Here is a 25,493-nt window from a genome sequence, read left to right as displayed (position 1 = left end):
AAGTGAAGTAATTTTATTGCTATGCATTGCATACGGGTCGAAAGAAAAGTCGTGTTGTTGGCTTATTTTACCTGGTCTTTGATTGAGGAATAAGCCTTTCTGCGAATGTTTTCTATGTTCTGCTGCAAAAGCCGACTACCTTCTGTTCCCCTTGCCACCGTTACTCATGTTGTGGCCAAGTGCGAAATAATGTGATAATGTGTGTTTCAGTTTTTAGTATAATGTTATTTTTTTTTCTGCCATGTTTCTTCAATTTGTTCAGCAGCAATGAACATGTCACGCATTTCATATACTTTCGTGCAGATTTATAAGTAAGCTCTTTCTTTTGGTATGGCTCTCAATGAAACAATGTTAGCATTTTATTCTATTTTTAGGTACTTTGCGTATCATTGTTTTTGCCATTACCAGTGAGCTTTCCCTTTTTATGGTTGTCATGACTATGTCATACGTGTCGTCCAGTTTTGTGCAATATCTTCATGCATATATCAGAAGCTCGTCTAAATTTCGGTCTTGAGGACGTTATATAAAAATCTTGTTTTTTTTTATGTGTGTGTGCATGAAACGGCCTTCGCGTTTGCTAACGCTTTCTTTTGTTATTTCACCGTCTGGTGAACTTTTGTGTTTAGTACTCTTGTATATGTCATGCACCTTTCACTTTTGCTCATTTTTTGAGCGTGTATCACACCACATTATAAGGAAAATCTGTTTTCGGAAACGAAGTCAATAAAGCGACACTAAACATCTGTTGCGTTGGAAGTGGAATTTTTTTTATTTCCCGGCACATGCTGGTATAATATAAGTATGGTCAAGACTGCGTGCGTGCCAACGCATCGCCCACGGCGCACCACACGCCAGCTCGCGCGCGATAACGAAAAAAAAGAGCGCCGCGTACAGATAAAAACAAAAAATAAAAGTAAGCGGCGCGCGCGGCATGGAGGAAAGGGTGGAAGTGAGCGGAGCGGGTCAGCATAGTAAAAAGAAAAAGAAAAGAAAAACGTTTGAGAGAGAAGCCGCCGCGTGGCTGCTATTCCTGTTGCCATGACAACGTAAACAATCGTGCGCTCCGCCATTTTGTTTCTGCGTCGCCCATTGGTTAAGGCCGTAACTGAAGGGGACCTTGGCGCTAGCGTCGAAAGAGCGTCCGCTCCATGGAGGAAGGAAACTGAGGAGAGGCCCTACCCTCTCTGCCGCTCTGCGCGCTAGGAGAAAAGTGCGGAGGAAATGACGTAGTAGGTTCTCCTCTTCTTTGCTGAATTTTTATTTGTTTGCCGTGGCGGCCACGCCTTTCGGGCCACAATGGCGGCGTTGTTTCGGTTCTGTGCGCTCACACGTGTTGCTCCGTAGGTTTCGTACCGTGGCAAAGGCGCTGTGCGGGCATGTTCGCCTTGGTCTCCGTGTTCTGTTGCGCTGCGTTAGCTGTACCGTGCTCTCCCGGATTTTGCTGCGGCCAGGTGGGACACAAGTGACAAAAGTTCGTGAAATGAACGAGCATGCAACGCTGTACGCAATGTACCGCGCCACGGCAATGGCAACGGACGAAGGAATACCGCGGGAAATATTGCCTTTGGCGGAATCATGCTAACGTGCTAACGATTGTTTAGTATTGCTGCGGAGCGCGCGCGTCCGAGCACCACGGTTGCGCGCAGCGCGGCGTGGTTTCGAGAGAAATGCAAACAAGAGAGGAGGGCTGGCCCGATAGGCTGAGCAACGCCATGAGCAACGCCAACTTCCGGCTTCACTTTAGCTTCGCAAAGAGTGACGTCAGGGACTCTCCTGAGTTTCCTTCCTCCGTGGTCTGCTCGGAAACGGCCAATGGCAGCCATGCGGAGTGCCCCCTCCCTGGCAGAGCCGCAGTAAAAAGCGCACCGTAGGGTCTAGGTTAGGCTACGAAAACGGTCACGCATCCAACGAACACTTATGTGCCAGCCTCGGTAGCTTTTCGGACCACCGCGCGGCCGCATTTCGATGGGGGCGAAATGCAAAAATGCATGTGTTAAATGGGGGCCACGTCAACGATCCCCTGCAGGTAGTCAAAATTAATCCGGCCTCCCAGAGTACAGCGTGCCTTACAATCAAATCGTGCTTTTGGCTCGTAAAACCCCAGAATTCATTCAGCTTGGTGGCTATGGCATTGGTTATGGTCGCGCGCCCCAACGTGAATGTCGCCTTTCGACGTGTGCAAAATAAATAAATATAAGAACGCTCGTGCACTTATATAGTTAAGGAACACGTTTAAGAACACTAAGCTGTCAAAACTAATCCGAACTCCGTCTCTACAGCGTGCCACCGACACCGATTGTAGTTTTTGCACGTACAGGCCCATATTTCAATTAAAACCTAATATTTATGCCACGACACGATGTGCAATGTGGCGCAATGAATATGCTCAACCCTCTCAAATGTTATAAAGTATGGCGCACAACAACCTTGAATCAAACCCCTCCCCCTGTGTGTTCTGTGCGATGCGCAAACACTTAGCAGTGGCGCACGCGAGGTAACGTGTAACATGAACTCGCCACTTTTGTATTGAACTAAACGTTGAAGAAATTAAACATTCGCCGTCAACATAACCGCTATTTATCGTCAACTGAATCAAACAGCACAGAAAGCTTCGCTTAAATCGACACCGCGGCGAAATGCTGTAGGCAGCATCTCCACGAACGTGGTTGAAGTAACCACTTCCTCATGGTCCATTTGGTAAAAACCGTTTTTGTTGAACTAAACACAACTACGAAGATGTTTAAGATGCAGGCGACTAACCCCAGCGCGGAAGACTCGTTCTTCTGACCTCTTCTTGTTGTCCACGACTGGGGGTACACTTTTACTGTTCACCCCTTTTTTATTTATTTTATTTTTTCTTTACCATTTATTTAATTTATTCCCGTCCCCTCTATTGCATGGGAGAAGCAAGCGAAGGGTGGGGAGGCCTGTTAATTCACTGCGTCGGTTCTACCCATTTTCTCCCTCCCCTCACCCTCCTCTCTTCCAGTCTATCTAGCTTGCCACTTGGCTTCCACATTCGTAAAAAGGCAGGGGCTGCTTTTGCTAGCTGACTAAGGTGATTTGCCGCTGTCAAACGCTAATGTGGTATGCCATCTCGCCCGGGGATCTCGAGATGGTATTTTGCACATTGGACACGGTGTGTAAAGGTCAGACGCGTTTCTCGCGTCTCCTTTGTTCTCTGCCATGCATGCTCTTTCCGAGAATATACACCCTCTGAACCACCATGACTCAGCCTTCAAAACAGCAGCACATTGACCTTGAAGTGTGGTGTCGAGGGGGTCATAGCTTCTCCAAACTGAGAAAGGCGGGGGAGAGCGGTAGAACGGGGGGGAGAAGGTAGGGTCAGAACAAAGAAAAACTTTGACTCAAGTTTTTCGGCCTCCTGCGGTTCGAGGGAGAGGAGTAAATCGTAGAACGAGGACACCCCTATGCTGAAGAGCCAACTAAGCGTGACCGACCAACCGTAGCGGGTTGAGCTATACACCCATGGGCTCCAATGCAAATCAAACCCGTGAGTGGGCACGTGCCAAATACTTTCAAGGTCGTCATCATAGTAAAAAAAGCAATGCCCATGCCTTTGCAGTAGCACACTTCACGAGAACGCCATAAGACAAGTCGCTGCACAGCAAACGGCAGCTACTCGACCATCGCAGATCCACTGAAGTCGCGCTCCCTACGCTACACTCCGCCAACCCCGCTTGTGCCTCGAGGATGGCGTCGTCAGGCCGTGCGTCTACCTCCGCTGCTGCTGGACTCGACCCTAGTCTGTACGGCTACGCCATGCTTATGGGAGTCGGTTGCAAGCTGCCGACGAGCACCAGCAGCAGCGACGATAGCAGCAGTAGTAGCAGCGACGACAGCAGCAGTAGCAGCTCTTCCAGCAGTGACAGCGGAAACAGCGACGTCGCGCCGGCCGGCCCGTCCCAGTCAAAGGACATCGAAAGCGTGCCGTCCACTTCCAGCTCCACAGCCATCGTCGTTAGGAGCGAGCCACCGGCCGGAGCGTCCCCGTCGAAGGACATCGAAAGCGTGCCATCCACCTCCGGCGCCTCCCAGTCGAAGGACATCGAAAGCGTGCCATCCACCTCCGGCGCCTCCCAGTCGAAGGACATCGAAAGCGTGCCATCCACCTCCGGCGCCTCCCAGTCGAAGGACTTCGAAAGCGTGCCATCCACCTCCGGCGCCGCAGCCGTCTTCGTCAGGAGCCAGCCACAGATCTTCATACAGCCGAACCTCGTCCGTCCGGCGGAATTTCCTAGTGACCACCCGGACCAAGTTCACGACTGGAGCGATTGGCCCCAGTTCCCTCCCAAGAAGAAAGCGGATCCACAGCGGGCGATCGTGGAGAGACTGCCGGCCAAGCTTCCCCATGTCACCCTCGTCAACCAGCACGAGTTCCAGCTGCCTAGGATCGAACTGCTGATACACACACAGGGCAGGCGAGTGTTTTTTACAGCTGACGTGGTTTCGCGCCATAGTGCAAGGGTCTGATCTCGAAACGGTTCGCTTTCAGAAGCGTTGCAATATCGCACTCCACAGGGCAGCCTGCTGGCTTCCGTTGTTGGCATGAGCGTTCCGAGCACGCATTAGCGTTCCTACCGAGAAGCCTCACATGCCACATCGTGGTGTACATGCCGGTCTGAAAAAGAAAAGCAGTGGGCAGTAATCACGCGAACGATAATCACTTTTATTTTGCGAAGGCATCCCTGCAGTTTAAACCGATTCAGCAAAGCTGAGAGCAAGCTGGTTGAGTCGGCCATGTTCGTGCCTACAGGCAGCGCGTAATTCAGACACTAGGAACAAGCACTTATGCGGTGACTCACGTATATTGCTGTTTGTTCATGTTTTTCTCACTATGGTCGCGTGCAATCATCATGTTTAAGTGCTCGTTTCGACGCGTGCTTGCGTATCCATCGCGTGACAACGGTGTTCGTCAAAAATGACCGTGCCTCGACTATCTCCCTCGCATGCAGGTTCATGAACCCAGCGCCTCAGTTTCGGATTACAAACTTGGTGGATGAGTGGCAGTACACGGCCTGGCTCACCTTCACGGATTCCACTGGGAGCCAATGCGGTGAGTGTGAGCCAGACACTATGGTCGTCGGCCTTATAGCCGCCTCCATAGAGAGGCGTTTTTCTTTACATTTTTGTGTTTGTCTATTAGTGGCGAAGCAAATTTAAGCCCTAAAGTGTATCTTTGGACTTGCGCAGTTGGTCAGTACTGCTACCCGGATTCACCGCGGCCCGGTTTCTGGTTGTACGGCCGGGTGCTGTCGTTTTCCAAGCTCAAGCTCTTCTCCAACGATAAAAAGATCCCGAACCCGCCTCCGGTAAGAGTTCGTTCGCCGCTTCCCCATTTTAGTCGCGATTGCTAGTTATGTCGCCGTCGTAAGGTGCACAATACTTAGCGAGTTTGAAGAAGCGTACGCTTTGCACTAACACCCTGGTCAGAAGGCCCTGGGTTTTACCTAGCTCTAGTGCCGTAAATATTCAGTTAAAGTGCAGTGTGCGATCGCTCAAAACTGGCCCAGCGACATTTGGGGAATCCGTCAACAAGACATGACGGCGCGGGTGCTACAAGTTGTTACCGTATTGACCTGTACGATTTTTTGTTAGCCCAGGGAGGAACGTGGTCTTATATTTATACTCGTCGCTACATGGAGGAGGGGACTATTCTACAAGTGACCACCTAGTCGACATTTCCATTTCGTCTGCTGCTGAATTGGCTAGAGCCGCCAGTTTCCTTCTGACGCGCACTCCAGCCCAGCTAAGCAGAACTTTAGCAGTGGGCGAAATCGACATGTCCATTATTTGGACCCCTACAGAATACTAGTCCTCGCCTTTCCTGATTTCTGCAGGGTCACTATATCTTGTTTAAAAAAATGCGGCACACATGACCGAATGCCCCAAGAAGAAGAAACTCTGATTACGGTAATTTTTGTTGCTATAGAATATGGATCAATCAACGGACGCCGTGAGGTAACAAATAAGTTGAATGGTGTAGGGAATTTACGTCGAGTTGTCGGAGCTTGTCTGATAGTTACCTTGTTACTTGCAACGCCTCCTTGCACCTAACGCATGGATGCCTGAGAGATAAGGAGCAAGGACCAAGGCGTGCTACATACTTATCTTCATTCAAGGTACCAAAGACTGTCTTTTGTTGATTTCAGTAAGCTGTAGCTCTTTGGCATATTCTGTTCTCCACCCTGCTTTGTTTCTTCAAAGGGAGTCGGAAACGGTAGTGATGTTGCAATAGCGGCATACCATTTTGTAGGACCCACGCATGCCTTTCCTAAAAAGGCCCGCGCACCCTTACGAAAAGAGAAATACGCAAATGTAGGTCCTATGGATAGAAATTCCTTGCTTGCAAGGAAGGCTCACTTCAATCTCTGGCCGCAATGACATTGGACGAGGTTCTGCAGTAGACCGTACCGACCAAGGTGTATTGTTTATCCGTAGGACGGTAGGACGGAGAAGCGCGCTTCGATGAACTTTTGTTTCGGAAGGCTCGAAAACACCTCGCCTGGAAATTTGACCGACGCGATGGTATATCCGTGCGAGGATGCCTTTAGGTGAATACTAATCCGAAAGACTTCCCTGAAATTCCTCCTCGACTTCTTTGTATACGTGGTGCGCTTGTGGTCATCATTCGCGAACAGGACGGGGGCGACCACATGTATTTCGAAGTCGTCCTCGCCCGACGCGACAACAGCGTCGTCTGCTACGGCGGACACCATTTTCCACAGCGCGTTGACGCGGAACGCCTTATATGGGCATACATGCGTTCGTGCATGGAGTAACCGCCGCTGAAGAGTCCCCAGAATATACAGTGCGTCAGTTGCTAGTACTACGTGTACTCGCTACTGACGTTTTACTACCCCCCTAGTAACATTTGTCCCACATAAGACCTAATAGCATAGTGTAAAAATTTGTCAATATGTGTGAACATGTTGGTAAAAGGTAGTATGCAACCTAGAAGGTGCATGTACATGGAAAACAAATGCAAGTTTGCACTAAAAGAAGTTTATTCACACAAAAATATTTACACAGTATTGTGAGAGAGGTAATACAGAAACTAATAAAAAATGATAAATGATTAGTGACTTAGTTATTACGGCACGGCAGCTGTCGCATTATCTCTAGCAAGTATCGATTATAATGTATTTTTACATTCAGAGCTGATGTCTCTACGAATGTTTGCAGAGTGAAGCCTGCACAGAAACAAAATGGTCAGTGTTAACATCATGTTCAGGTTAGCACATCACAGACATAGAACAGCTTTTTAACAAGGTTCACATGAAGTCTAAAGTTGTAACTGTCATCCCTGTTTACTTGCAGAGGAGATAGCAAGGATGGGGCACATTTCGCAATGCATATCCTTTGCTGCGTTGTATTTTCTACGTGTTATTAAAATTAGCAAAGTGTGCGAGGTCGTTTCCGCAAAAAAGGGAACAGCCTAAAACTATTGTTATAGCCTCCAATGTTGTGGCCTGAATAAATTCAGTTTCTCAAAATGTTTTCTTAACGAATTATCTGCATTAATAATTTGCTCCCTCAAAAAGTCAATTACATGGTTTATTCATGGTGACGCAGAGAAGGTGGGCGCGCGAGCGCTTACTCAAAACTGTCTATTTTTGGAAAGAGAACGTAAAAGCGCCAGCTATCTGCACCGAGCATGTGCAAAACGTGTCCGGGTCATCTATTTTTACATAAACAGATTACAGAGCTTGAAGCAGTATTCAAGAATTCGAATTCTTTGTCAGTGATAGCAACCAATGGCTGACTGATGCATTTTTCAGCAACGCCTTATTATATTGGAACGCTTCTGGAATTTGACGTGTTCGTTTATTTTTACTCGAAAACAAAATATCAGTGTCAAAAAATACCGCATCACAATGACATAGGTTGCAGTGGTTAGACAAGTGCGAACGATTTTCTTTCACATTCGCACTTGTCTAACCAGTGCAGCCTATGTCATTGTGAACCGGTTCGCTGAAACGTATGTCATTGTGAGCCGTGAAATTGTACGTTCAATATTTGACTATCTCTCATCCTGTACAGCCAGAGTAGGAAAGAGCAAAGAGTGAGTTCATGTTCAGACAATATTTACCAGACATTAGGTCATTGCGAATGATGTGAAAACTAAGTATTTGTACGCTTCGTGTTTATAGCAACTTTAAGCGAACCGCATGACGCGGCATAGTTCAAGTATGTAAGAAAATCGTTCTTAAAATATTTCACGCCGTTACTGTTCGCGCAATAATAACCTGCCAAAATGCGGCATAAGAAACTGAAATAAAATAACACCAAAATAATATGTTTATGAAGAATGGTAGAAAAGAACATGCCTCTTATTATAATTTGGAGACAGATAAAACTTCAACGCAGTGCTGTCTTGAGGAACCGCTGTTCGCTATTTGTGCAGTGTGCAGTTTAAAACACGGACAGTGCCAATATTAAATTACCTCACGCGACACTGCATCGCAGCTGGCGGAGAAGCTGCAGAAACGTTCACATCACGGAACGAAGAAAGCACCGTGGGCTTCGCAAACATGTTGCTGGTTGGCTTGCAACGATGAATTAGGCACAACACAGCATAAAGCATAAACAGCAGCAAAAATAGCTAGATTGCTGCTACAATGCGCGACCGTAGCATGCCGGCGTCGCAAAGGAACTGATGGCGGTTCTTCGTGATTTGGGAGAAGGAAAGTACGCTTAATTCTGCAGCACAGAATTAAGCGTACTTTCCTTCTCCCAAATCACGAAGAATCGCCATGAGTTCCTTTGCGACGCTCTCCTTCTTTGCCTCGACTCGGACCACTGTCAAACATGTGCGCATGCGCGAGATAGGCATGTAAAATTCTTTCCATCCATCCGCTTCGCCTTGACCCCCCGGAACTAAAAACCCTTTTTTACGCCGAAATATGCCCCCCTTCGTCCCACCTTCCGATGGTTGACTCAGACCTAGACATTCATCGCTTCTCGGTGAAACATGTGGCCGGCTTTTGTGTGCGCACCCCTTTCTGGCAACTGCACTTGGAGGAATGTACCTCGTGGCAGAGGTTGAAAAAATAAAATGACAAGACAGCCGGCTCAATTTGGTTGTGCATTTCGGGACTGCATAGTTTTATATTTCGAGGCAAATATTGTTCTTAAAACCAGATTTTTTTCTTCAAATGTAATAAACATAGAAAAATAATGTCATATTGGGTAAATTATGTTGTTATCCTATTTTGCGCACGAACATCCTTTAGCGCTTGCCGCTTTCAAAGAAAAAATTTTGCTCCATGGCGCCCAGCGCAAAATAATGCTCAAAACTATTGTAGTAGTATTTTTATAGTCAAATACATGTCCAAAGCGTGGCGGCTTTGACGTTAGCAGTTTTCAGACGCCCGAAGCACGGCAAAATCATGGCCTTTGATATCCTGGCTCTTGGTATCCGAAATGCCATAATTACAGATGTCATGGTAACCACTTGTTGGAGCTCAAAATTTTGTAGCCGTGTTGTGAAGCGAAATCACTGAATATTAAGAGTGCATAATTATTTCTTTTCAATCTGTTTTCACACACAGCAAGCTACTATCGCCGTAAAGCAGATCAGTTGACGTAGTTACTTTGCCTTCACTTTGATGCAACGTCCTATTAGTTACCTTTAATGTGCAGAAGCCGTCGGTAGGAGACAGGGACGAAAGCGTGCGAATAGGGACGCATAGAAAGCTACATTTTTTTTATACAGTAAGAGTAATTTCTTTCTTTTTTCACAGAAACGTGTTACCTGCACAGAGTCAGCTTTTCTTTCTGTTCGACCTGTGCGCTTACTCAGGTGGACACTCGCGCTCACTCAGCAGCAGCTGTATCGCGACGCTACTGTGCTGATACGTCCCAGCTTAGGCCGTACTATTTATATCGCGGAGTGCACTGATCTGATTACCTCGTTGCAAAGCTAATTGGTGGCCTTGCAATAGCAGTGCGTGGTAAGGGCCGATTTACGCTCGAGCCCCACGCCGCACCACCCGCCTGCCCGCACGCATGTGGTCGGGTGAAAATTTGCGCATTTCGCAGACTGGTACACACATTTCGGTTTACACTGCATGTGCGAGCCCAGTGTATACCAAAATTTGTGAACCAGTGTGCGAAATGTGCTGTTTTCTGCACCACCGCACGCGTCAAGGCTCAAGCGTAAATCGGCTTTTAATTAACCAGCCCCAAGGCGGGGATAAAGCTGTGCAACTGGTGCGCGGCCTGCACAGTACTCAGCTATCACACCGGTCAGGTTGTGTAGCGCAAACAAATTTTTCGGAGTGCGCTGACGTCACCGCACGCTCACGTAGTCCAGAAGAACCTTTAAAAAGATTAGTTCTAACAGTGTACGAACATATTTCTTTAAAAATTTTAGTAGCACTCCGTCAACAATAAATCGCTACCGACTTCGATTGGGGCTACGATTTAAAACAAAGAGCTTGATTCCTGAGTATGTCATATATCGGCACTAATGTGTGTTAGAAAAAAATATCAAAAACTCTCAAGTTACTTCCCATTCTAAATATTTTTCGTCAAACAGTACGAGCTGTGGACGTACTGAGGATACATGTCCTTCAGAAAAAAAATAGTTTGATGATGTATAGTAAAACATTCTTTACACAAAAGTAACGAGCCTTTTGACGCGGTACTGAAGTTTTTATATAGACGAAAGCTAGAAGACATATTGACGGGGCACTTAAAATATTCTATTTGCAAAAGTATGAAGGAAGTCTTTTAACGGCTTATTTAATATATTCTTTATACAAAAGTAAGAAGGAAGTCTTTTGACTTTGTATTGAAATTATTCTTTATACAAAAGTAAGAGGGAAGTCTTTTAACGGTGTACTTAAAATATTCTTTATGCAAAAGTAAGAAACAAGTGTTTTGACAGTGTATGAACAAATGCTACGAGAATGTAAATGTAAGTAGACTGTCAATAAAGCAAACAGAAAGTTGGTAGAAGTTCTAAATAATGTTATTAGGTATTTTTGTAAGGCCTACTCGCATTGCCCACGGACACGAGTCATTTGTTGGCGTCAACGTAATTGTACTGTTTAATCTTCACCGTCCATAGTAGCCTAATTCTTTTTCGATGTCTGGAACTTGAAAACAATTGCCAGCCATTTGTCGAAGTATTAGAGAAGAGAACCGCAGCGCGCAGCACCTGGTTATCTTGCAAAATTCGCAACGTGGTGGCCGTTGAAAGTGTGATGGAAAAAGGCGGGCGGCGCAGAAACGATCCGTTCAAAGAATGAGGCCACCCTGCGTACGGAGCGGGGCAGGAGGCGCGCATAGAGGCACCCAGCGTTATATTTAGCTCGGGCCCAACTCCTACGCGGCCTGTTCAACGCAAAAAAAAAAAGTTTTTCTGAGATAACTTCTGGACCGATTTTAATGAAATTTAATGCATCCGAGCGATAAAGTTAAATTATAATGACTGATGGAAGCGGAATTTCGATTTAGGCAGAAGAGAGGTAAGGTGTGCAGACCGGACGCAAGAGTAGAGAACTGGACAGCACGAACGCCGCTTCTGCTTCCACTCCTCTAATCTTGTGTCCTGTCTGCACGCCTCACCTCTTTTTTGCACAATGAATCCTTAGCGACTAGCTCAGCTTTCTGCCGTTCTAAGTTCGATTTAGGGCCGGAATTTTGTCAAAAGAATTTTCAAAAATTCGAACGCTCGAAAAAAATATAGAAACATGAGGTTTATAAATTAATAGCTCTCAGTCAAGAACAGATATGACGGCCGTGTAAACGGCATCCATTAGATCATTGAAAGTAGACAAATTCGATATGTCAATTTATATATTACGTAAGTTTGTTACGTTGTGCAAGGTAAATATACCTGGTAGCGAAGCTTCCATAGGAGCCCATACGTTCAAAACATGGCGGTCCATCTGCGGTTCATGGGGCTTAGCGCCATCTGTATGTGGTGGGAACACTTCCGGCGGAAGAAAAAATAATGTGACGCCATGTCCGTTAAAAGCAGAAGTGACGTCATTTTGTTTTCGAAGGCGCGAAATTTGTTTTGTTGTCCTTCCTTTGGAGCTATATATTCAAATTCAAATGCCCCGCCATTCGACTTGATGGGCGTTCCGAGCTTTCAGCGTGGAAAGCGATGCAGGAAAAGGCCAGCCATACGGTTGTCGAAATCGCATCCCTGCACAGAACATACTTTCTTTGGAGGCCGACCAAAGCTTTAGGTGTAGAGTGCTGATCCTATTGTCGGATGCCAAGCCCGTCGGCCAGCGCAGTCACACGAAAACAACTACACAATTATCTGGCGGTCGTAACTCACTACTTTTGACTGAACAGATTAAGAAGCTATGAAGCTACCCGCGCCACCAAATTCACACAAACTTCAACAAGCAAGAAAGCACAAACTGTGAGGGGGGCGTATTTCAACAGGTGACCTTTACGAGTGCGCCTTTCAGCCCATTTCAAGACGTGCATTGCATTGCGAGTGATAGTGGCGTCAACGCCCCCTGTAGCGATAGGCGCTGAAAAGAAATGCATTTATTAATAATAATAAAATGAAACTTGTATTTTCTTAACTCGTCACGAATATATAAAATTGACTAGGAATCTTATTTTCGTTGAATGAATCTAATTGTGTCTCGTTTGAATTAAAAAACGCGTTTTTCTTTCCCAATGTTTGTTCCCTCCAAACATAGTCGCGCTTCAATCGCTTCTCCCATAACCCCCCATGCTGATGTCGGTGACAATCTTTACTGAACCGCTTTTCGCCCGAAGCTTCGCGACCTATTTGAATCGACCTTGCGTTGTGTACAAGCGTGCTGCAAAAGCTGCATTTACACATTACTATTTTTTTTTAGATTCATGTGCAAAGGTACGTCCTCATTTGCGGAAATGAATACGCGCTTATTTCGGCAGAGCTTCTTGTGTCGTCTTCTCGCCTCGTGTCCCGTCTAAAGCCCCTCCATAAACGTTTTCGCCGACCAGGTTAAGTAGCGCCAACCTACCCTCCTCCTCCGCGCACCTCTCCCATTCACCCCTTGCTTCCGGCGTCAAGCGGAACTCGCGTAGCTGCAGCTTCCTGTTCCGAGTGGAAGTGACGCTATGTGTTTTTTTTTAGCGTTGTTTACTTTTGCGTCGATGGAGAGGCTTTAATTGTACCAGCTGCGGTTTAAACTCTGAATGCGATTCCATCTAAGAAGCACAGCCTATTGTAATCAGCGATATGATCGTGTTCGCTGCTTCGCGTCAACCTGCGATGGTTTGTCCCACGAGAGACAACGTACAGCGGGATGTAGCGCCTGGGTGCTCGGAGACCACTGCCGTTTTTCGTGCATTTGGAAAACAGCGTCCGCGATCTACTACTTCAGCGGAATACAACAGCCTGTCACCTTTGCATTCTTCTCATGGTGGCTGCCACAGCTCTGCTAAGCACGCGCGGACGCCTCACCATCGTCTAACAGCAGTCAAAGCGGAAATTCCCGCAGCGCAACTCCAGGAAGCGGAAACGCCGCAACCGGAAACGCCGGAACCGGAAGTGCCGGAACCGGAAATGCCGGAACCGGATTTGGTGTGAGGGCAAAAGGCGGCGCACAACAAAGGTTGTCGGTACTTAAGAAAGCGGCGGTGGCACGTGGATGCAGGGGTTTTAGTCCCGTCTACCTTTTGCGCTGTTAACGCCAGGATGGAAAACCAAGCACGAGATACGGAGTTCAGCGCGTTGCCGTAGCCACGCGTGCGTTTTGCTTCCCGAAGCATAGAAAACTGCGCGAATGCCATATATTAACTGGAACTTTAAGCAAGAATTATGCTGTACTTAATAACAGTTGACTTACGTACTTACTCTACGACTTACTCGCAGAATACATCCGAAGTACCATGATTTCAGCGCCAGGTCTCGCCACTTACTGGTTTTTCAGACTTGCTTTGCCAAATTAAAATTATAATCCCTAATTAAATCTCGAACAGCGTGCTGGATTCTATCACTGTAAGTCATGGTAAATTCATTTCCATCAACGTCTCACAACACATTCCGGTCAGTTGTCAATCCCTTTCAACGTATCGTTGAAAGATGTCCATCTTGACACTCGTAAAAGGTTTACAACTGTAGAACGAAGGGTCTCCGATACAATTTTTGTGGAACCGATAAGAATTTCGCCTGTCGTACGGAACGCTTTCCCGCAATAATTCAATGCCCCAACTCCTTTCGTCGCAAGCTGTAGCAGACGATCGATCCTCATGCATTTTCAGGTTAAAGCGCGCTATTGTTTTAAAGAAACCTCTTCATATATTGCATTTGTGTATTTCTTTTCGAAGGCGCACTAGTTACTGTGCGTGTATACGTGTGCCATTGAAAATAAGCCTAATGTAGGCGGCATTAATCCAAACACTCTCGATGACCTCGTGTGGAAAGCCAGTCAGACATCGATCTCTCGAATGAGTGACATCGCTCACATACTCCACGTAGAGTGGGCAGAGACGGGCGTAAACGTGCGGAACGATGCTACTGCGATATGCTGCGATGCAGATGTTTAAAACCTAATATTAGACGCGTTAGGCAGCGCACTTGAATTTGCCTCTCGGTGATCGCAATGAAGGCCTGCCCTACCGACTGATTGCGTTTGCAGAAAAATAATTTCGGAGTGATTTTAAACGCACACCAAAGATAAAAAAAATCTGAGCTGCATTAGAAAATTCCGTTTCTCCTACTTAAAAGAAAAATCCTGTCAGGCGAGGGGACTCGAAAAGACGCCAAAGAGCAAAACCGGGGTGGATGGCGCATTGAACTTTGCGAACCAGATATGATTTTGAAAATGAAATTTGACGGCATCTGCCTGGGCCTAGATTTTATCGGTGAAGGTGGACTACATTCTTTTGTAATACAGCCAAAAAATGAACTTCAGTAGTTTCAACATCGAATACTTAACCGCAGCGGCCCAAACGTGGAAAAATATTTTAAAATGCGTGACGTCACTAACTGCAGCGGCTCTGTCGCGACATTCATAAAGTGAAACATCAAAACAATTTTTTTATATAAGCCACTCTAATACGGCGAAAGTAAAGTTTTGATAGAATATATTAGAACTTTGTACTTATTTGCTGTTTCCCTTTGGGGGGGGGGGGGGTTTAAACACGGGCGGCTGACTTCAAACCTCTGGTAGGATGATTCGTGCTGATATCGTAACGCTTTACAAAAAATATTCGCTAATTCTAGAACTCTGAATGTAAGATAATCTACATCTCTCCTCAACTGAGCACCGCAGATAAGCGTGGTTCCCCCTAATATTTCGCAAATGCCCATGTGTCGCCTGTGTGTAATGTCTTTGGAGCATGCTGTGTAATGCATAGTAGTTGTCTGGGGTTGCCCAATTTACGTGGTCATCCAATATTCTGTGGGCATAATTCTCATCGTTTATGACTGCGAATTCAAAAGTTCCAAAGAACCACACGCTGCTTCCCGCGCGTTGATTTGGCCGCCATTCGAGATAAAGCTTTGATATGTTGCCAAAAGCTGTTGTCTGTAGTCATTCTTCTTTGTCTGTCTTTTCTAAAATAAATGCACGAAGTATACATTTTTGACATCAGTGATAAAATTCGTATAAGAAGTGGATAAGAAGCTGTAAGGACACGGGAATATAGATCACTGTTGGTTACGAATTCACAGATTTTCATGAAGTGACTACGGAGGCGACCGCAGACTTCCGCGGGCCATTAAAGAAGCGTTCAGAAAGTTCACGCCGGAAAAGAAACCGGCATTTCCTTTAGACGTCCTGGAAGGGCAACCTTCGTCACTGAATTGGAACGCTAACCGCGCACTCATAATTGATATAAACTAGTATGTCATCAGTAGACGGCAGCCATCGATTTTATAAAGTTGTGAACGGTGAACTTAGCGGAGCATAGTGCGTGGTTGCCAGTGCTCAAAGATGGTTCGGCGATATACATCGGCATAACATGCACCCATTCTTCTTGTCTTTGGAAGCGTCGATATATACATTCACGACTAATACTTGCAGGCCTTGAACCCCTGTAAACTGGACTAAATGATTCAAAAGGCTGTCCGACAGGAATATTAAGCGCATCTTGAAATTCTAGGATGACGAACAGCTTAGATTCTCGTTGTGGTTAAGGGAAGTTTAAAAATTACCTGGTATTCAGTTTGTTTTTGTTGACTTTCTATATTTTCTCTTCCCATCTCCCTTATCGGCCACCCATCGTTTGGGTCGGGAGATAAGCGTGACGATGGCACATGACCTCCGAGATTGGAATATTTCGGAGGCTATGGTAGACAGCTTGTACTGGTTGTACCGTTCAGCGTAGATCGCCGGACATGGAAAGCACAATTATAAAGCGGTCCTGGCTTCCACTTTCGCGCTTTCCGGACTCACGCACAGATAGATTCACTTAGGTGCACCATGTATGCGAGATTCAAAGCGGAATAGCATAGCGTTCCACGCGTAAGCTACGCTATACCAGAACTCGCTTTCTGCAAAGTTCGTTTGTGGAACGGTAACGCCATTTCACTTAATCCTGCTGTTATAGTAATGTGAATTTAAACCTTTCTTATTAGTGCTTTCCCATTCACAACTCTTAAGTGATTGGGTGTCCTCGGATTTTTGTTTTATAGCCAAGCTTTCTTTGCCTCTTCCTTCGACTTTCCCACTGCTGCTGTCGCGCACACCGCGTCGAGGGGTGGTTCAGATAGTGCATGAGATTCGCGAGTAAGATGGGAAAGGCGACGGGAGAAACGCGTTTCCCCGCCCCCGAGTCGAATGCGCGCAGTGCCTTCTGGAGCTCCCTGGTCGTCGCCACATTAGCCTCTTGACAACTGTAATTATCCATACGCACCCTCAGAAGCCTACCAGAAACTGCAGCGCGTCCCCTCCGCCTCCCCTCTGCAGGCCAGAGGGGACGCAGAAATGACTGTAGAGAGAAGGAGAGGGAGAAGAGGCAGTTCTCATATACGAGAGGGGAGGGGGGAGCAGTTGCAGGGAAACAGGCCAAGCTTAAATAATTGGTACGGTACAGTAGCTTGCTGCTATTTCTAAAGATTAAACTACATGCAAATACGTCAAGCGGGCAACTTAAGCAGGGCATGCAGAAGCAGAGCCGTGTTAATTAACGCGCACCGCAGAGTCCAGCAGACACTACGGAAGCAGTCGACCGTCAAATCAACACTTCTGTGCCCGCCGCGATAGCTTTACGGCTATGACATTCCTAGAGGTCGTGGATTCCATCCCAACCGAGGCAGCCGCATTTCGACAGGGGCGAAATAGAAAACACAACTGCACTTAGATTTTGGGACACGTTAAAGAACATCACGGTGTCAAAATTAAACCGGAGTACGCCACTACGGATTGCCTCAATGTCCGAGTCTGGTTCCGGAACCTACAGCCCCATAATCCAATTCAAGTTTTCTAGTTCTGCCACAATGCGATGTGCCATGTGAAGAAATGACAACCTTCAACCCTCTCAGAGGTTATAAATTATGGCACACTACAACGCCCCAAGTAAACATCTCTCCCTGTGCGTTCTATGTACTAGGCAGACAAAAAGCAGTGGTACCTGCAAGGTAATGTTTAACAGCAAGCCCCTCTCGTGGTAGCCTAAATGTTGAAGAAATTAAGCTTTAGCCGCCAACACCGCCACTAATTATCGTCAATCAAAGCATCCAGCACGGTAAGCTTCGCTTACATCGATTCGCACAGTACGTGGGATCTTCATAATTTTTCTTGTGGATTTCGGCCATTGCGGTTGTGCAAAAATCCTTGAAACTTCCAAAGTTGACTTTTCTAGGATACAACACAGACCATTTTACATACAGAAGTACAACTAGGTTCGAAGAGACCTCACTGCTGGCTGGTACAGGAGTTTCGCTTCACGGCGACGGCACCAGCAGTCTTTCGTTTGCGCGTCTGTACAGGCTTACCATGCTGGCGTTCTCGCGGCAAGAGTGGCTTTCTTTTTCCATTCTTGGCATAGGTGGAGGGTAATTTGGTAACATACCACAAATGATTTTCCTCTTCATTGTAGCTTAATGACTGGAACAGAAGAGGCGAAAGGGTCACGAGGCGTAAATGAAATTAATCTCTTCTTTCAGCTAAAATACAGAAGTGCCCTGCTAACGCGCCTGTTACCACTATAGTGTATGAAATACGCTTCGGCTATCTGCCCAGACAATGGTCCCGTTGCCTGTAAAGTGTGGGGCTCCCTTAAATTTCGACTGAAGTTCCCGCACCAGCTTAACATCAAGTCATGAATTTTGACGGTGTCCTGCACGGCTCTTTTTATTTATTTATTTATTTATTTATTTTTAACGGTAAACTGGGCCTACATTTTATTGTAATAGAGCCAAATAGTGAACTTGGCAAGTTTCACGAATTTCCATTGTACCACAACATAAATGCATTTAAATCCGTAACGTCACACTGATGTGTGGCACTGGAGTTCTATCGCGGAATAAAAAAAAATTGAAGTTTGGCTTCTAGGAAGCAAAGTTCAGAAGTGCAAGTGTTTCGTAACTGTCAGTGTCAAAATTAGCTAACATCTCATTGACATACGATTTCAGTGAGTCGCAAAGAGTTGCTAAAGGAGTGTGTGAATCTTTTTCTTATTCAAGTATTTCGCGAGAATATTGGTTTCGGTTCAGTTCCCACGTAATTTAGGCTCAGGTTGTTTGACACCTAGTGCTTATGTACGCGAGTAGTTCTCCCCACGTTCTCCCTCTCCCTAACCCCTCTCCCCAGTTAGGCCAAAAGCCATTCTTTCCGAAACAATATGCTTCGCTCAATTATGACTCAATGAAGAAATACACAATTGCATTCTGCTCAATGAACCCTTGTCCTTAAGTAGAGAGAGAAAGCGATGAGTACTACCGACAGCATGGCACCGGCAGGTTCAATGTGTATGTACCCTTAGCTTGTTTCACGATGGCCTGCATTGCCATTTGCTTCACCATTGGAACACTGAAATCCTCTATGTTGCCGTTTGATTCACTGTGTACAGGGTTTGTGCAGTGTGGCTTGATAGCACGCGGTTGTGGGTTTGACGAGATTCCGGTAACAAATAGCGGGTGGTAAACAAAAAAAAAAATTGAATCCCCATGCTTTCGGAGCCTGTTGAGAGTGCAAGAGGTGCCAGGCCAGTTTTCTACCGAACTAATTTATGAAGTGTTTGGTGCTCTTCACACTATTGTGCACGGCCAATGCTATCGGTTCGCTCAATACAGTTTAGCCTGCTTTCCTTATGAGTGGGCAGTCCACTCAGGGCGAGCGGGCTGCCCAGTCGCACACTAAAGTATTGGTGCTTCAAGCAGGCTGGATTTTGATTTTACAGCGAAGCTGTTAGCCTCTAGTTGGTCACCATTTTTCGTGTTCGCATCTATCGGCAAAATTGTGGGCCGATCCTGGCGACAGTGCTAAGACAAGAGCAGTGGCCCCTACCCCAGTGTGGCACAGGCTTCAAGCAGTTAGCAAAACGAAGTGAACGGTGCATACATTCTCTAGATCGCTCATGCAACGTATACAGAACAGTATACATTTCAATAAAGAACAAGCATAAAGCAATCATCCAAACCACATAATTGATAAGGCGCTCCTGATAACAATGCCAAGCACGTAGCTTGGCATTGTTATCATTTCCAGGTAACGATTATTGCTGCGCAAGCTGCCACAGTGATGGCAGCATGCAACGAGAGGAGCGACGTTCCTAGCCTTTCGTATATAAGAGTACCAGCCGATCAAATGACTTCAATGTTGTTGCAGCACCGCTATGGGGGGCAGCGTGCTGTCACAGTTACCATTACTCTAAAGCAATAAAGCGTTGCATAACCCCCAGTAGTTGCAGTGGTTGTTTTCAACAGCTTCACTGGACACACACTTTTGCAAGGCTGGGACGTAGAGTCAATTTGTTTGCAAATATGTATGTCATATGAATGATGAAAAATAAGCATGCAGTCTGTTCCCTAGACCAAGGCCTTCTCCTCTCCACTCCAAGCTAAAAGCTCAACACCAGAAACTGCCCTCCTTTGTATGTCTTGCAGATCAGTCTGAGGTGTTACCGCACTTACCGTATCCAAGTGAATGTTGGGATTTTGGACGATTACGGACTCATCATCAGCGCATCGGTAGTCCGGCAATGTGTTGGTCACCGCTTCATTGCCGTCACAAGTTGAAATTCTAGGTGGGTGTCGTGCTTTGCATGATGGCTGTTTCCTTTCCAAATCTGTGCATTTCACTGTCCTCTTCTTTCTCTCTCTCTTTTCGTCCTACAGCTGATGAAACCACGTTCCGTACTTTATTTTCATTTTTTTTGCTTCTAGTCTCAAGCCTCCAGTCAAGGAAGGGTTCAAGACTAAGGCACGTTAAGCAAAGCCTCCCTCTGATGCTGTGAGCTCAGTGCGTGGTATTTTACGAGAGCTCTAGCTAACACACGATGCTTCTTTCTGCTGAAAACTATGGTTTGCTTTAGAAAAGTGGTTTTTACAATGGATGTACTTATTCAAATATCACTTGCACGAATTTGTTATGACCATAATTGGAAATTGCAATGTCTTGTACACTTACCTTACCAGGCTATTTCAAGAAAGAAGTAGCGATTTTTTTTCCACATGAAAAAATAAAATTTTTCCATCCAATTCCCATTGCCCCAAGCCTCATTTTGTCATGACAAGCATCTGGCGCGTGCAGGAGCACCTGCAGTATGGTGAGGCACAGCGTCCGAAGTTGGAAACAAGGTTTCATGATAAGGGGGAGGGATTAGGTCACAACCTATCGGCTGTTTTGGTTTTTATTCTAATGCCGATGTCGTGCTTTAGTGAGTTAGACCCAAGTAGATAGTGGCGTACTGAACTGAATTTCAAGTAGAAAAAGAAACGCGGCTAATGCTTACCATGCGGTGGTGAAGAGGGCCACTTAGTGGCGACTGCGGTGCTCCCTCACCTTGTCTCGGTAGCGGTCCTCATGGTAGCGGTCCCTTTCGCGGCTCCGGTCTCCGTAGTCCCGCTCACGCCTGCGCGACCGGTCACGCCTATACTCGACTTCTTTCGGCGTGATGATCTCTCTGGTGACCGGTGCCTCTCCCTGGAGCGCGGAGCGCGGACGCAACAGGTGCACATGAGAAAGGCGTTCGCGAAATGACAACATGCAGTAATTTTCATTCATTTAAGAAAAAATAAGAGCGGTGCACCTATACATGATGCTGATTAGGTTGTATGTAGCATGCAATCTCGGCTACAAAAGTTTGCAAGAGAGGGATCCAACCGCATCTATGGAGCCCGTACCGTTATATTAAAACGCCATACTACAACACCACAGATTGAACAGACGACAATACTCACCTCAAAACAAGACCCTCTCACGTTAAGACGCCGTAACATGTCGACAATTACAAACCGATCTATACCCCCATGTAAGCAGACTACACGCCACACATCCCACACTATATTCATACAAATGTCCCCTTTGTAACAATTACGCTTCCCTATATCACACCACATGGGCGTGCCCCAACGTGAAGGCAGCCCCACAAATACCCAACCCCACACCCGAGCATGGGAGGCCGTGCTGACTAGTTCGGAACCTCGTAACCTGCAGCAACTGATGCGGCGGGACCGGGAGACAGCAGGAGCCGTGGACTAAGGGCGCCTCGCGCACAAGCAGAAAGACACCTGCTTGTCCTTTCCTCTTTTTAAAAATAAATGTTTATCCTCCTCCTCCTCCTTACCGAAAGAAGCTTACCAGTAAAACCGGGCAACATCTCCACACATACAGATAACTTCTGTTCATTTGACCTCTGCAGAACTGAACAAATTAAGCTATGCCGCACGCTTGATTTAACAGGACGCAGAAAAAAAGAAAAGCCCAGGAACTGCTAATTTATTCATCAGTAATTGGACAATTCTAACTTGCACTCACTTTCCGTGTTCAAAGTAGAAATCTAATGTGCACCCATCTTTCTTTTTTTTTTTAGCGAGAAAAGCGTAGCATGGGGGGGGGGAGGGGGGAGGCCTCCTGTTATGGCAATATGAAAAGGCGAAATCAGCAAACTTTACCTTCAGAGAATAGAAATTTACACTTAACGGTACATCATTAGGTCCATTAGGGTACATCATTAGGTACATCATACAGTCCGTTGGGTTTGATATTCTACGCTTAAGAAACGACTTCGTAACGAACAAAGATCTTTAGAATGAGCTTTTGTAATCAAAGACAAAGTAGCACGTCATCAATGTCGTCGTGATACGTGACAATGAGAACCGATGCCATCGCGTGCGGTTTTGCATTGTATCCGATTGCATCACGTGCAGGTAATATTCAGACCAATCTTCACATGCACAGAGAGAGAGAGAGAGAGAGAGAGAGAGAGATCCGAATTGAGTGAACACCGTAACCATTTGATGCGCTCTATCGTTTTTGTTTTAAAGTCATACTAGGGAAGGCCGATAATAGGCATTTCTGGTGGATGATGACGTGTGTTCAAGGCCTTCACCGTTTCCTAACGGGGTTGCTATTGGCAACCCCTTCGAGGTCAGGCGCGTGCGTGTTTACCACTCAAGTTGGAATTATTCAGCGAAGGCCAAATTTGGGATCGAAATAACGAGTCTAGGCCAACAGACAAACACGGATGCTGGCTGGAAGCTTCGGTCGGGATTAAACTAACTGAAAAATTTAATATAATGGAATTCTATTAACGATCTACATGACCGATCGCAATGATAACGAGATGCCAGTAAAGGCAACAGCAAGAAAAGTGCACATTTCGTAAATTCCGAAAGCGTGTGCGTAAATATACCAAACTATAGATGATGATAGGAATGCAGGTTGTGTTAGGGCCACGACGACAGACGTTATGCAGCTTTAAAGGTCGTCAGTCTAACCTGCACACGCAAACTCAAATCATCGGTCACAACTGAACTAACATATAAGCGGCACGCATTCCACAAAGGTTTGCAGCCCGTTGCCAGAGCAACCAACAGTGAATTTTTGTCACGGCCACACTGCCTCGACTATTATAGGCCTACTCGGCGCTGCATCATCATTTCTTCTGGAAAACCTTTCAGCTTCCCTTTAATCGTATTGACAGGGGTACTCGTTTATGTTCATCGGGCGACCTCGTTTCTGCGCCTAACAACACTTATCGCACAACGCAGGACGCGCCTGCATGTATCGGAAGTTTCTGGAATGTTATCGATGGTTCCATCCGCTGTATGTCACCGAACCTTGTGTAATCTGATTGCATGCACGCGCGACGCCTATAGTATAGAATTTTATGCAAGACACGTGGAATTCCCAGCTATTAGTCTGGAACATTCGACGACTGATGTTTGAAAGCCGACGCGCTTGCCCCGCTGATCAGATTTTGACGATCGCCGACTGTCTTCGCCGCTGTCGCTGTTCTTTAAGTGTAGCCTGTTCTTATGGGTATGGGTTCGCCCAATAAAAGTAAATTTCGTCTTCCACAGTAATGCAACTGCGTTCTTTATACGTCACTACCACGTGACATCAGCATACTTTTTTTATGTATATATATCGTACTAGATTTTGTACCAACCGCCATCTATTGTGTTAGACTTTGTCTTGCAATTCTTCGTAGTATTTAATTTAGTGCATTGTGTGGTGGTCAAGCGAAATTATCATGAGCTGTAAGTAATAATACTGAAAGCCTGAATGCATGCCATTGCTTAGCGCGTTTATTGCGCGGTGCTATTTGCGTGTTGTTCTTTTCGCGATTTTTTGGTGCTCTGGAAAAAAATAAAACAGTGCATTCACAACAAATACTGCATTTGCCTTATCGTGAATTTGCCTCCGTGCCTCCGTTTCTGCATTCCTGGCGCTTGTGCAGCATCTGTTGTCCGTGCCGCATGGCCTCCGCGACGATGAGTGCGGAGGTCATGCGTGGGAAAATTAATATGTAGGTATTATTGCCGAAAATGAATTCAATATGCTTATGAAATGACTGCACAAAAATACAAAGCTCTTTGGCTATTTTTGGGCTACCCAAAAGTTCCGCTTTTGGCTACATTTGGGCTACTGCGGAGGCCAATTTGGCTGCGTGTGGTTGGAGCAATCTGGCCACCCTGCCGACAAACTGCCTCACAAAGAAAGGCGATGCATGGTATGACAACAAAGCGGTTCACGGACACCACGTTGCTTGCGACACACCCTACGGCGACCTCTCGTTCCTGATGCCGTACGTTTGTGACGCACAGTCTCTTTTCGTAGCTTTGAGCAACTCGTCACAAGACTAGCTTTGGATTTACGCTGCAAGAACTAGCGTCCAAAGCCGGTTGTATGCATTTATGAACAGAAGAGAGGGTGAGCAACCAGTGACCCTCCAGATTCAAAACCTTTGGCAGCTGCCGAATAATTAACCCTAAACCTGCCATTGAAAGAGTGTGGACGGCACATGTTCTTGACCGTCAGCGCTGGCTGTGCGGGCTATGCGCGGGGATAGTCACGTGATGCGTGGCTGTTTGATTATTGACCTAAATTCTCCTGATGATAACCAACCTGTTCTAATTTTGGGACTACCCTTCCATATTCTGGAGAAATACTGGCAAGCAAAACTTTCTGTGCAATAAATAAAACTGCGACAAAACACAGGTCCACCATGAAATGAGAACCTCGTTTGAATTCATTATGACAGAATGTCAAAATTTTATTAGTTTAAGAGTAAAATAAGCACTTGATTCTATTAAAAAAATTACCGCTAAAAAGTTCTTTCTGGACCTTTGCATACTAGACCCACGGTGTCTACCAAGTTGACATTTCCAAATTCGCTGTTTTTCACTTTCCCCGAGTGCCTTTGCGAAAATTCCCCGAGTGACACAGAACTTCGTTTTAGGTCAAGACGGTTTGACTCCATGTCGCCCGATGCTGCCGCTGTCTAGTAAGCGTGTAAAAAAAAAAAAAAAAACACGACGTATTACACTCTAAACAGTAAAGATTAATGTTTATTTTATTCAAAAAGAAAACGGAAGGGTGGAGTTAGTAAAGTGCCCAGCGCATAAAGTAGCTTTAAACAAATAGTAAAAACCATTGCAAATCGAGGCGTATATAATCAAATACGAATAAAAAGGAGATGCATACAGAATAAACTATCTTCGAATATGAGCATTTTCTATAGACTCATAGCAAGCTCATTGGTATGCGGCCTGAACTTTGTCATAAGTGAGATTCTCTCTCAACAGTTGGTAAGTAAACCTCCTGTCCTGACATAGTCTCAGCCCAAGCAAAACATCTGAGTGTTGTGTTTCAGAGCTTTAGAGAGTTTATTATCGTTTGGACGAGGGACACCTGCATCTCGGTTATGTACCCTCTAGAGAGCGTACTGCTGCAAAAGTTTTTCAATCTGGTTCACGAATAGCCGAGATAGAAATATTTCAGTGCCGCGAAGCCATGATTTCAGGAGGCGAGGGCCGCTGCCAAGAGAGACACTCTTTGCACTTGACCCGTCTAGCCTCCGCAAGCGAAATTATTTCCCTGCATTCTCCC

The 25,493-nt window shown here is 46.0% G+C and overlaps 1 long non-coding RNA gene across 2 annotated transcripts; it reads left to right on the top strand.

Moving 5' to 3' along the window:
* The first annotated feature begins 5,257 nt into the window (after nt 1-5,257).
* On the top strand, nt 5,258-20,637 carry LOC142577901 (uncharacterized). Of its 2 annotated transcripts, none has more exons than XR_012827097.1 (3): nt 5,258-5,333; nt 20,042-20,181; nt 20,321-20,637. It is a non-coding gene; the product is annotated as an uncharacterized LOC142577901 (long non-coding RNA). The 2 variants fall into 2 exon arrangements; XR_012827098.1 differs by having other exon boundaries at nt 20,273-20,637.
* Nucleotides 20,638-25,493: the final 4,856 nt, after the last annotated feature.

The sequence above is a fragment of the Dermacentor variabilis genome, chromosome 4 (genome assembly GCF_050947875.1).
Source record: "Dermacentor variabilis isolate Ectoservices chromosome 4, ASM5094787v1, whole genome shotgun sequence".
NCBI lineage: Eukaryota > Metazoa > Arthropoda > Arachnida > Ixodida > Ixodidae > Dermacentor > Dermacentor variabilis.
The sequence above is the reverse complement of the archived record's forward strand: the minus strand, read 5'-3'. Positions and strand labels throughout refer to the sequence as shown.